This window comes from Cherax quadricarinatus, chromosome 62 (assembly GCF_038502225.1).
Source record: "Cherax quadricarinatus isolate ZL_2023a chromosome 62, ASM3850222v1, whole genome shotgun sequence".
NCBI lineage: Eukaryota > Metazoa > Arthropoda > Malacostraca > Decapoda > Parastacidae > Cherax > Cherax quadricarinatus.
The window spans coordinates 23,862,855-23,874,871 of NC_091353.1; the positions used below are offsets into that span (position 1 = coordinate 23,862,855).

The 12,017-nt window shown below is 39.5% G+C and overlaps 1 protein-coding gene across 1 annotated transcript in view; it reads left to right on the top strand.

Annotated features, from left to right (window-relative positions):
• l(2)k05819 (transmembrane protein 94-like protein l(2)k05819) overlaps nt 1-12,017 on the top strand; it is a 429,313-nt gene that overhangs the window by 51,573 nt on the left and 365,723 nt on the right. The gene's annotated exons all lie outside the window — the stretch shown is intronic.

The following is a 12,017-nucleotide window of genomic DNA, read 5'->3' on the forward strand; positions in this document are numbered from 1 at the left end:
GTTTTTTATAATTACTGATGTGCCAGTAGGGATCTTTGGGAACTTTTAGGAGAGTCTTTTCATGTTTATAATATAGTGGTTTAACTGATGCTGGTTATTTTAACTTGTGATAGTATTTATTTGTATTGAGTGTTGGTGATTGTTGCTATTCCTGTTTATTGTGTTCTTGTTTTATTGTGTGTGTTGTATATATTTTTTATGGATATGGGTGTTGAGTGACTTACTTGGTTGATGTGCTACTACACTTCTGCCAGCAGCAACAGCAGCAGCAGCATCAGAGTAGTAGGAACAGCAGCCCCACTGCTAGCATCATGGCAGTGACAACATTAAGAGCAGCATCTTCAGGCAAGGAGATATATATAGACAGTTCTCTTTACACATGCTGTCCCCTCTTTACCTATTAATAAATAGATACAGCTGGGTGTTAGTTTGCTTACACTGTCCACATTCACTTAGCAGCAACAGCAGCAGCAGCAACAGCAACAGCAGCAGCAGCAGCAGCATTGCTACCATCAACAAAGAATCTACAGCACTGTCAGAAGCAGTGCTGCTCATTACAGGAGCAACATCAGCACCACCACTTCCAGCATCAAAACATCATCAGCACCACTTTCAGCATCAAGGTTTTAGAAACAGCACTGCTACCACCATCAAAGCAACAAGAGCAACAGTAACAACAAGGTGACCTGCATGATATGGGAAATTCTCCTTACATGTAATGGAGCTGTTCACCTGGCAGTAAATAGGTACCTGGTTGTTAGTATTCTTATACTCACTGCCATGCTCACCTATCAAAAATAGTGGTCTTCACTACCACTAACAACATTGCCAACTTCAAGAGCAGTACTAAAGATACTGCCTAGTGAGGAAGAGAAACTTGGTACAGTGAATATTTTTCTCAACTCTTTTGCTAAACAGTTTATTGAATTGTTGCCACTGGTGGGCCCAGCCCATCTCTGATACCATCACCAACTGCTGCACCTCACCTTCGACTCCTGTGTATTAGTCTCCATCTTCATGCCTCTGTTTTAGGCTCAGGGAAGGAGCTGCTGATAGACTGAACAGCTCATATCTATCTCTCCACTTCATCCCTGGTCTCCAATATAAAAGTCATCTCTGTATTTGACTGACGAAGTCTGCTGCACAGGCTTCAGTAATAAAGCTAGCCAAGTGTTGCATGTGTCTTATTCAGTATCAACACTTCAGTAATAAAGCTAGGCAAGTGTTACATGTCTTAGTATTGTGTACCATTAATATAATGAGCTAAGAACTGCAACACAGAGTTACAGAAATGTGTAAATAATTCTATGTTAATTTATCATTTAGAGATGTGTAAGGCTGTCATCATATTTACACCTCCTTTGTGGGCTGTTAAACTTTGTGATCTCTTGCATTTTTACCATTCTTTTGCATTATTTTACATTCTTTTGCAGGCTAATGCCCTTCTTTTGCAGGCTAATACAGTGGACCCCTCCTTACGAGCGCATTGCGTTATGTTAAATCCGCCATACGAAGCATTTGAACACAAAAATTTTGCCTCGCCTCACATGATTCGTCTGGGACGCATCCCGCGTGGCCTCAGCTGCCCCATGTGTGCCAGTGTTTACAAGCCAGCCAGTGCGGTCGCATCTAAGCATACATTCGGTACATTTCATATTATCACAGTGATTTTAGTGCTTGTAGCTGCAAAATAAGTCACCATGGGCCCCAAGAAAGCTTCTAGTGCCAACCCTGTGGTAAAAAGGGTGAAAATAACTATGAAAATGAAGAAAGAGATAATAGCTAAGTATGAAAGTGGAGTGCGTGTCTCGGAGCTGGCCAGGTTGTATACCAAACCCCAATCAACCATTGTCAGCATAGTTGCTGATCCCTGTGTTATATAGCATAGCATATAGTATCATCCATGTGCTTTAGATAGGAGATCCCTTTTAGGCCTGTGACTATTGTGTGACATCATGGGATGCGCATGTGCACGTTCGTACCTCTGCCCCGGTCTCAGACGGCGTGTAGACCTAGACAGGCTAAGACAGGCAGAGGCTGGGCTCCACGTTCATCATCACAGTCTGACAATATATGTTACCATCCAACAAGTGTGTCTACCTTCAACCCTCGATATCTCCATTTAAGAACCCCTATGATAAATGGTGGCAGCGGTGGGATAGATTGATCCAGCGGAGTGGATGAGGTCTCGTACTACGATACCATCGCTACTATCTTGGCCAACAAAATGGCAATCAAGGAAGCTGTTCTTGCAAAAGATGCAAGCTTGTTTTCAAAACAGAGATCGCAAGTACTTGAAGATGTTGAGAGACTGTTATTGGTGTGGATAAATGAAAAACAGATAGCAGGAGAGAGCAACTCTCAAGCGATCATATGTGAAAATGCTAGGAAGTTGCATGACGATTTAATTAGAAAAATGCCTGCAACTAGTGGTGATGTCAGTGAATTTAAGGCCAGCAAAGGTTGGTTTGAGAGATTTAAGAATCGTAGTGGAATACATAGTGTGATAAGGCATGGTGAGGCTGCCAGTTTGGACCAAAAAGCGGCTGAAAAATATGTGCAGGAATTCAAGGAGTGCATAGACAGTGAAGAATTTAAACCTGAATTTAAACCTGCGACAAAACAGGCCTGTTTTGGAAGAAAATGCCAAGCAGGACCTACATTACTCAGGAGGAAAAGGTACTCTCAGGACATAAGCCTATGAAAGACAGGCTTACTCTTTTGATGTGTGCTAATGCTAGTGGTGATTGCAAAGTGAAGCCTTTATTGGTGCATCACTCTGAAACTCTCAGAGCGTTCAGGCAAAACAATGTCATCAAGGCTAATTTGTGTGTGCTGTGGAGGGCAAACAGTAAGGCATGGGTCACTAGGGACTTCTTCTATGACTGGTTACACCATGCATTTGCCCCCACTGTGAAAAATTACCTAATGGAAAAGAAATTGGACCTTAAGTGCCTCCTGGTATTAGACAGTGCTCCTGGTCATCCTTCAGACTTGGCAGAGCGACTTTCTAGGGACATGAGCTTCATGAAGGTCAAGTTATTGCCTCCTAATACCACTCCTCTCCTGCAACCCATAGACCAGCAGGTCATTTCAAACTTCAAAAAACTCTACACAAAAGCTATGTTTAAATACCGAATTACAGAAAATATCTACCTGGATGAGGACTAACAAACTTACACTAAACATTGAAAAACCTACTTCATTCAGTTTGGTAACAGAGCTACAGATGTCCCTCTTAACATAATGATAAACGGATCACCTATCACAAAGCTAACTTCTTAGGAATCCACCTTGATAATAGACTCAAATTTCATACACATATACAACAAATTTCTAAGAAAATTTCCAAGACTGTAGGCAACTATCGAAGATACGGTACTATGCTCCACAGTCAGCCCTCCTGGCATATCACTCTCTTATTTACCCCTATCTCACCTATGGAATTTGTGCATGGGGCTCAACAACAAGTAGACCACTAATTACCCAACAAAAGGCTGCAGTTAGAATGATAACAAATTCTCACTATAGGCAGCACACTCCACCAATATTCAATACACTAAACCTATTCACCATACAAAACATTCATACTTATTACTGCACCTATTACATACATAGAACACTTAACTCTGATATTAACAGAACACATGACCATAACACAAGGCACAGATCACTCTTTGATGTTCCTCGTGTCCATCTCACACTATCAAAAACTCAATGCACATAAAAGGCCCTAAAATCTGGAACTCATTACCTGTAAATATAAAAGAAACACTACCTGTTTATAAATTCAAGTCTCTTCTCAAAGATCACTTACTCACCCAAAACCAAATAAATACTGAATAACTGAACCTTATAAATTGTATATCTTAAATGTTTCTCACAATTATATCACATAAATGTTAAACCTAAAACCCAATCTAACTTTATTATTTTTTAAATACACTACCTAACAGAATACTCCATTCTACTGAATGTACAACAATGCATACAACCATATGACCTGTCTTTGTAATACTCACTTGTGCTTTATAGTAATCTGTATACATTAAAGTTTTATCACTGATGTCATCATTGCTTAGTTCATCTTAAGTTAATTTTAAGCCAGCCCGTAATGCTATGCATAGTATAAGTGGCTTTGGCATGCTGCTCTTATCTGTATTTTTTGTACCTCTGTATGTGTGCTCAAATTTTTAAATAAATAAATAAATAAATAAATAAATAAATAAATAAATAAATAAATAAATAAGTGCCTCCTGGTATTAGACAGTGCTCCTGGTCATCCTTCAGACTTGGCAGAGCGACTTTCTAGGGACATGAGCTTCATGAAGGTCAAGTTATTGCCTCCTAATACCACTCCTCTCCTGTAACCCATAGACCAGCAGGTCATTTCAAACTTCAAAAAACTCTACACAAAAGCTATGTTTAAAAAGTGCTTTGAAGTGACTCTGTTGTGTGAACCTTATAGGTAAGACTTGGGAGGGAGTGACTAAGAGGACCTTGAACTCTGCTTTGAAGAAACTGGGGCCACAATGTGTAGAAGAAAGGGATTTTGAAGGGTTTGAAGCTAACCCTGAGAAGCCTATGCCAGTTGAAGAATCCATTGTGGCATTGGGGAAGTCCTTGGGATTGGAGGTTTGTGGGGAGGATGTCGAAGAGTTGGTGGAGGAGGACAATGAAGAACTAACCACTGAAGAGCTGCAAGATCATCTTCAACAGCAAGAGGCCAATCCTGAGGAAACTGCTTCAGAGGAGGGGAGAGAGAAATTGAGGAAGTTGCCTACTTCAAAGATTAAGGAAATGTGTCCAAAGTGGGTTGAGCTGCAAACCTTTGTGGATGAAAATCACCCTCACACCGCTACTGCAAGCTGTGCTTGTGACTATTACAGTGACAATGTTATGGCCCATTTTAGGAAAGTCTTAAATTAACGGGAGGTACAGACCTCTTTGGACAGATTTGTTGTGCGACAGAGGTCCAGTGACTCTCAAGCTGGTCCTAGCGGCATTAAAAGAAGAAGGGAAGTAACCCCGGAAAAGGACTTGATACCTCAAGTCCTAATGGAAGGGGATTCCCCTTCTAAACAATAACAACTTCCACTCTCCCCTCCTCCCATCCCATCAATCATCACCAGATCTTCAATAAAGGTAAGTGTCATGTATTGTATTCTTAGTAGAGTATTAATTGTGCATGTCTTCTTAAGTTTGTGTGTATTAAAATTAATATTTCATGTGGTAAAAAAAATTTTTATTCTTACTTTGTGGTGTCTTGCACGGATTAATTTGATTTCCATTATTTCTTATGGGGAAAATTAATTCGCCATACGATAATTTCGGCTTACGATGAGCTCTCAGGAACGGATTAATATCATAAGGTGGGGGTCCACTGTACTCTTCTTTTGCAGGCTAATACCCTTCTTTTGCAGGCTAATATAGGTTGGCCATCACTAATTCGGCAGTCAGTCATCCGGTTCCATCAGTAATCTGGCACTAATTTCGGCTTGCATAATTTCAAATTTCATCATTATACTGACTCAGAAATTGTGCAGATGGTTGTAAATCCAAAGCAGGATGTCAGTGTAAGAGAAAGCAGTTATGAAAATGAGGAAGATATTCGCAGAGTCTCTATTCATAGGTTAAATAAGTGTATTCTAACCTAACCACTCTGTAATCCAGCAAACTCGCTAATCCGGCACACTACAGGTCCCAATGATGCTGGATTAGTGATGGCTGACCTGTACCCTTCTTTTGCAAGCTAATACCCTTCTTTTGCAGGTTAATGCCCTTCTTTTGCAGTCTGTTCCCTTCTTTTGCAATTTATTACACTTCTTGTGCAGTCCATCACCTTTGTGTTGCAGTCTGTGGCCTTTCCTTCTATTCTTACCTTAACTTCTATTTCTTTATTGTAATTTGCCTCTTTTACAGTCTATTACTCTTCTTTTACAGTCTATTACCCTTCTTTTACAGTCTATTTCCCTTCTTTTACAATCTTTTGATGTCTGTTACCCTACTTTTGAAGCCTATTAACCTTCTTTTGAAGTCTGTTAGTCTTTTTTTATGTCTGTTAGTCTTCTTTTGATGTCTATTAGTCTTCTTTTAAATTCTGTTAGTCTTCTTTTGATGTCTGTTACTCTTCTTTTGATGTCTTTTGATATCTTTTAGTCCTTTTTTTATTTGATGTCTGTTAGTCTTCTTTTGATATCTATTAGTCTTCTTTTGATGTCTGTTACCCTTCTTATATTCTTCATTTGCAGTTTGTTACTCTTTTTGTAGTTCATCACTTACTTTACATTCTGTTTCCCTTCTTTTGCAGTATATTATTCCCATCCCTCCCTCCCTTTCCTCCCTCCTCTGCACAGTTGCCATATTCCCTTCCCCTTTCTAAAGCAGTCTAGTTGTTACTTGCCCCTTACTCATATATCCTGTACTGTGTACTGCACTGTAGCTCTCCTTTATTTAACTAATATTTTTTTAGCACACTGTTTTTTTTTTTTTTTTTTTTTTCAACAAGTCGGCCGTCTCCCACCGAGGCAGGGTGACCCAAAAAAGAAAGAAAATCCCCAAAAAGAAAATACTTTCATCATCATTCAACACTTTCACCACACTCGCACATTATCACTGTTTTTGCAGAGGTGCTCAGAATACAACAGTCTAGAAGCATAAACATATAAAGATACACAACATATCCCTCCAAACTGCCAATATCCCAAACCCCTCCTTTAAAGTGCAGGCATTGTACTTCCCATTTCCAGGACTCAAGTCCGACTATATGAAAATAACCGGTTTCCCTGAATCCCTTCACTAAATATTACCCTGCTCACACTCCAACAGATCGTCAGGTCCCAAGTACCATTCGTCTCCATTCACTCCTATCTAACACGCTCACGCACGCTTGCTGGAAGTCCAAGCCCCTTACCCACAAAACCTCCTGATGTCTCCCAAAAAAGAAATGTAAAGTTTTTCTTATTTTCAAATTTAATATTGTATACAGGAGAAGTGATTAATAGCACCTAGCTCCCGACATTTTATTCGCCTTTTACAACACGCATGGCTTACGGAGGTAGAAGAATTCTCCACTTTCCCATGGAGGAAACTAACATGTATATGCACATAAATTAATGTTTAATATTATTATTAAGAATGTAAAATATTGGATCAGTATTATTAGGTAAGTTTGATATAAAATATTATGGTTGGGGAACGCATCTCCATATATAACATGGGTGTCTATGAGAAAATAGGTTCTGAGTTTCAAACATTTGACTTGCGAGGAATTTTTAGAATTGCATTGTAAGGGATGCTGTCTCTGATTGCCTTTAAAATTAAAAAGCTGAAGTATCTTAGTGGATGATTCAGACTGGTTTTGGGCAGTACTGGTGGCAATTTGCCATTTTTATTGAAGGATTTGTAATATTTGTTTCCATGTGATAACTTGTGAGTACCAGTTCAATTGACTTCAGATTTTCACTGCTGACATTAAATTGCCCCACTCTGTACTATTCCTTTTGTATGCCTTGATGTGGAGAGAGAGATGTGAAAAAACATCCCATCATAAATACTAATGGAAGAAGGTTAGTTTCACTTTTAGAAGCATATGATGATATCCAGATTAATACAAATTAGCCAATGCACATCTTCGGTGGAAGTCTTGATAGGTTTATAGGCTTTAACCCTTTCAGGGTCCAAGGCCAAAATTGGAAGGGGTGCCCCAGTGTCCAAGAATTTTCCAAAAAAAAATTTGTTATTTTTTCTTATGAAATCGTAGAGAATCTTTTTGTGAAGGTAATAAAACAAAAAGTACGAAATTTGGTGGAAAATTGACGAAATTATGCTCTCGCGAATTTTGATGTGTCAGCGATATTTGCCAATCAGCGATTTTGCCGACTTTGACTCCCATTTTAGGCCAATTACATTATTCCAATCAACCAAATTCTTAGCTATTTCACTAGTATTACTTCTATTCTATCGATTGAGGACAAGAAATCGCCAAGTCAACTGTTTCAACTACAAAATAAAGTGATCGGAAATTGTTAATTTGGCCAATTTAACACAAAGTTCAAAATATTCCAATTTCAAAATAGGGCCCAGAATGAACAATGTAGGCATTCCTGGCACTAAACTAACATTTCCTCTGTTCATTAGTTATGTTTTGAGGCTTTACAAATAAATTCCATTTTGATTTTTTATTCACATAATGAATTTTTATTCACACCAAAAAATAGAAGATTTACTGTTATGCAATACTGTAATAATTGTATAAATATCATCACCATATTTGTGAATGTATATTAGACCCACCAGCTGACGTGTATTTGACGTGTGAGGTCGTTTGTTTACTCTTGAATATCGGCAAAAATTTAACATTTCCGCTACTTTGAGCTCAGTTTCAAGCCATTTCCAATGCTAAAACCAATCAAAATCATCTCTATTTCTGTAATATGTCTTCCATTCTATCAAATGAGACCAAGAAATCGCAAATACAACTATAAAAAACATACGAAAAAACACTGCAAAGTTGCTGTTTTAATCGAAAAATCATGATTTCATTTTTTTTCTCTCATACACAGTGTGCTGCAGGATCTGTTTTATGTGGTGCACACATACCACATAGATGTATTCTCTCATATCTAGGCCCAAATGTACCACTCACAGTTTATCAGAGTGAGCTGAGCTCATGGCGTAGATCTACGGTTTGGACCCTGAACGTAAAGCCGTAGATCTACAGGACGGACCCTGAAAGGGTTAAAGAGTATATTTTTGTGAAGGTAATAAAACAAAAAAAAACTTTCTGATCAGTACTTAGTGAGATACAGAGGCAAGAAGTTGACCCAAAATGACTAGGTGGCGGCAACATCGGCGATTTGCACAAATTCGCATTTCTCTATTTTGCGTTTTTTATACTTTTTTCTTTTCTTTTCCATTTTTTTTCTTTTCCTAGCAACATTTGTGGCCTGTGAGACCAATACTATATATAATGTATATACAGTGGAACCTCAAAAATCAAACTTAATCCGTTCCAGGAGCTAGTTCTAAATTCGAAAAGTCTGAAATTCGAAGCAATATTTCCCATAAGAAATAATGGAAATACAATTAATCCGTTCCAGAAACCCAAAAATATTCACAAAAAAATACATTTTATAGAGATTAATTACAGTTTTACATACAACAAATACTATAGTTTTTAATTATGTATAGTAATACATATAAAATAATGTTTTTACTTACCTTTATTGAAGATTGGTGATAGGGAGGAGGAGAGAGGGAGTTGGGGTTAGTGTTTGGAAGGAGAATCCCCCTCCATGAGGACTTCAGGTAAAGCCCTCTCTGGGGTTACTTCCCTTCTCTGTCTTTTAATGCCACTAGGACCAGCTTGAGAGTCACTGGACCCCTGTCTCACAAAATAACTGTCCACAGTCCTGTTTCTGGTGCCTCTTTGACGTTTCCCTAAAATGGGACATGGTTCTGTCACTGAATTTGTTGCAAAGATGGCTTGTTTCAGCTTGCTCAGGGTGGTACTTCTGCACAAACATTTGGACATCATTCCACTTGGCACAAATCTCCTTAATCTTTGAAGAAGGCGCCTCATCCACTCCCTCTTCCTTCCCCTCTGAAGCAAGTTCCTCAGCTGTGGTCTGATACTGCTCCAGATGAAGCTCTTGCAGCTCTTCAGTGGTTAGCTCTTCCCTGTTGTCCTCCACCAACTCTTCCACATCCTCACCACTCACCTCCAACCCCAGGGTGTTCCTCAATGCCACAATAGAGTCCACAACAGGCAGAGGGTGAGCTGGGTCAGGGTCAGCCTCAAACCCTTCAAAATCCCTCTTTTGGACACAATCTGGCCACAATTGTCTCCAAGCAGAGTTCAAAGTCCTGGAAGTCACTCCCTCCCAAGACTTACCTATAAGGCTTATGGAGTTGTAGATGGTGAAGTGATTCCTCCAGAACTCTCTTAGGGTCAACTTAGTGTCTGTGGTCACTTCAAAGCACTTTTCAAACACTGCTTTTGTGTAGAGTTTTTTGAAGTTAGAAATGACCTGCTGGTCCATTGACTGGAGGAGAGGAGTGGTGTTTGGAGGCAAGAACTTCACTTTTATAAAACTGAAGTCCTTAGACAAGAGGTCTAATAAGTTTGGAGGATGAGCAGGAGCATTTTCCATTAACAGGAGGCACTTGAGTGGCAATTTCTTTTCCTGGAGGTATTTTTTCACACTGGGGCCAAACACTTCATAGACCCACTCTTTGCAAATTTGTCTTGTGACCCATGCCTTATGATTAGCTTTCCACAAGACACATAACTTGTTCTTAAAGACATTGTTTTTCTTAAACACTCTGGGATTTTCTGAATGATACACAAGTAAAGGCTTCACTTTAAAATCACCACTAGCATTAGCACAGAATAAAAGAGTAAGCCTGTCTTTCATAGGCTTGTGTCCTGGCAGTGCCTTTTCCTCCTGTGTGATGAAGGTCCTTTTTGGCATTTTCTTCCAAAATAAGCCTGTTTCGTCACAATTAAACACTTGTTCAGGTTTGAATTCTTCACTGTCTATGTACCCCTTAAACTCCTGTACAAACTTCTCAGCCGCCCGTTTGTCTGAACTGGCTGCCTCACTGTTACGTTGGTTGTCCCTTATTATTTTGATAGTAAGGTTCTCACTACATGTTCTAGTGTGGGGTAGCTTTTTACTTAATGGCCTTATTTGTCTAGGGGTAATACTTACATTATGGCTGATCATCCTGAGTGTCTCATATCCTCTCACCAGCCCTCTTCACAGGATATGTAAACTACTACTATAAAAATATAACTGTATTCTCAATAGATATGTACAGAATATACAATCACAGCCTCCCATTTTCAAAACAAAATCTACACACTCCATACCTGTTCTCCACATGGTGTGTTCCAACAACTTTTGTCCTTCACTCTTCTTGACATAACTCTGGGCTAACCAGTGTTTTGACACACTTTAGTCACCCTGGGTATGGTGGCCACAACTTAAATTATAAAAACTCACCCCTGGAGCACACATAATGCCCCAAAAGATAGAAGAAGGACCCAGAGATCCTGCCAGGTTGAAGGTCAGCCACAGAGAGAGGGAGTCAGTGAGAGGGAGAGAGAGAGAGAGAGCCTGGCTAAGCTCCTCCCACCAAAACAAAAGACTGTTGCCAAGCACAATTCTCCAGTTACCACCATTCTATAGACCACACCTTAATTTTACTTTTACAAAAAGAAATACAACTTTATAAACTACTTATTTAAATTGTGTGTTTATGTGTCTATAGTATAACCTATTATATTGAGAAAAATAGGCTTGACCCAGCTGCCTCTCAGTCATAAGGTTGATCACTCCTTCTGACATTTAGAGCAAAGTCCCCATCAATTCAATATAATTAGGTATTCCAGAGTAACTGTTACTTATAAATACATGTTGGGTCCTATAGCCCCATAACACCCCCACCTCCAGACGAAGTCTCACAAAAGCTAGCCATGTCCCTCAGGATACGGCTAGTAAAAAGTATATTGCTTAAGTCTGAAGGCGGTAACCAAGACTACTAGAAATGCTACATATTTCCTAGCACCATAACTACTCTTCACTTTACTGTTATTTACAACAGATTGCAGAATTTTTTATAAAAGCATTTTAACCATACCCATATACTCAAGGGTGTAACTATTTACAATTTTAGTGACTTTTAAACAATACACATTACAATGCAAAATTGCACACAATGCCCACTGTGAAAGCCCACACCAACAGGCCTGTGCCTCTGCTACGGTAATCCAGCAAGCAACTGGTACTCCAGGGTGGCATCTTCCTGATCAGGAGACGAGAGTAGAGCCAAACCCAGAGCAGTCAGGTGTACACCAGGCAGGAAACTTCACAAAACATGTCAAGGTGTCTCTCACTTGGTGGCCGAACCAAACAGTGAGACTTCCAGTCAACACTCACGATCCTTAACATGGTCAGGCACTCAAGCCCATCTTCCGAGGTCCCACTCCACACAGATCCTCCAAACTTATG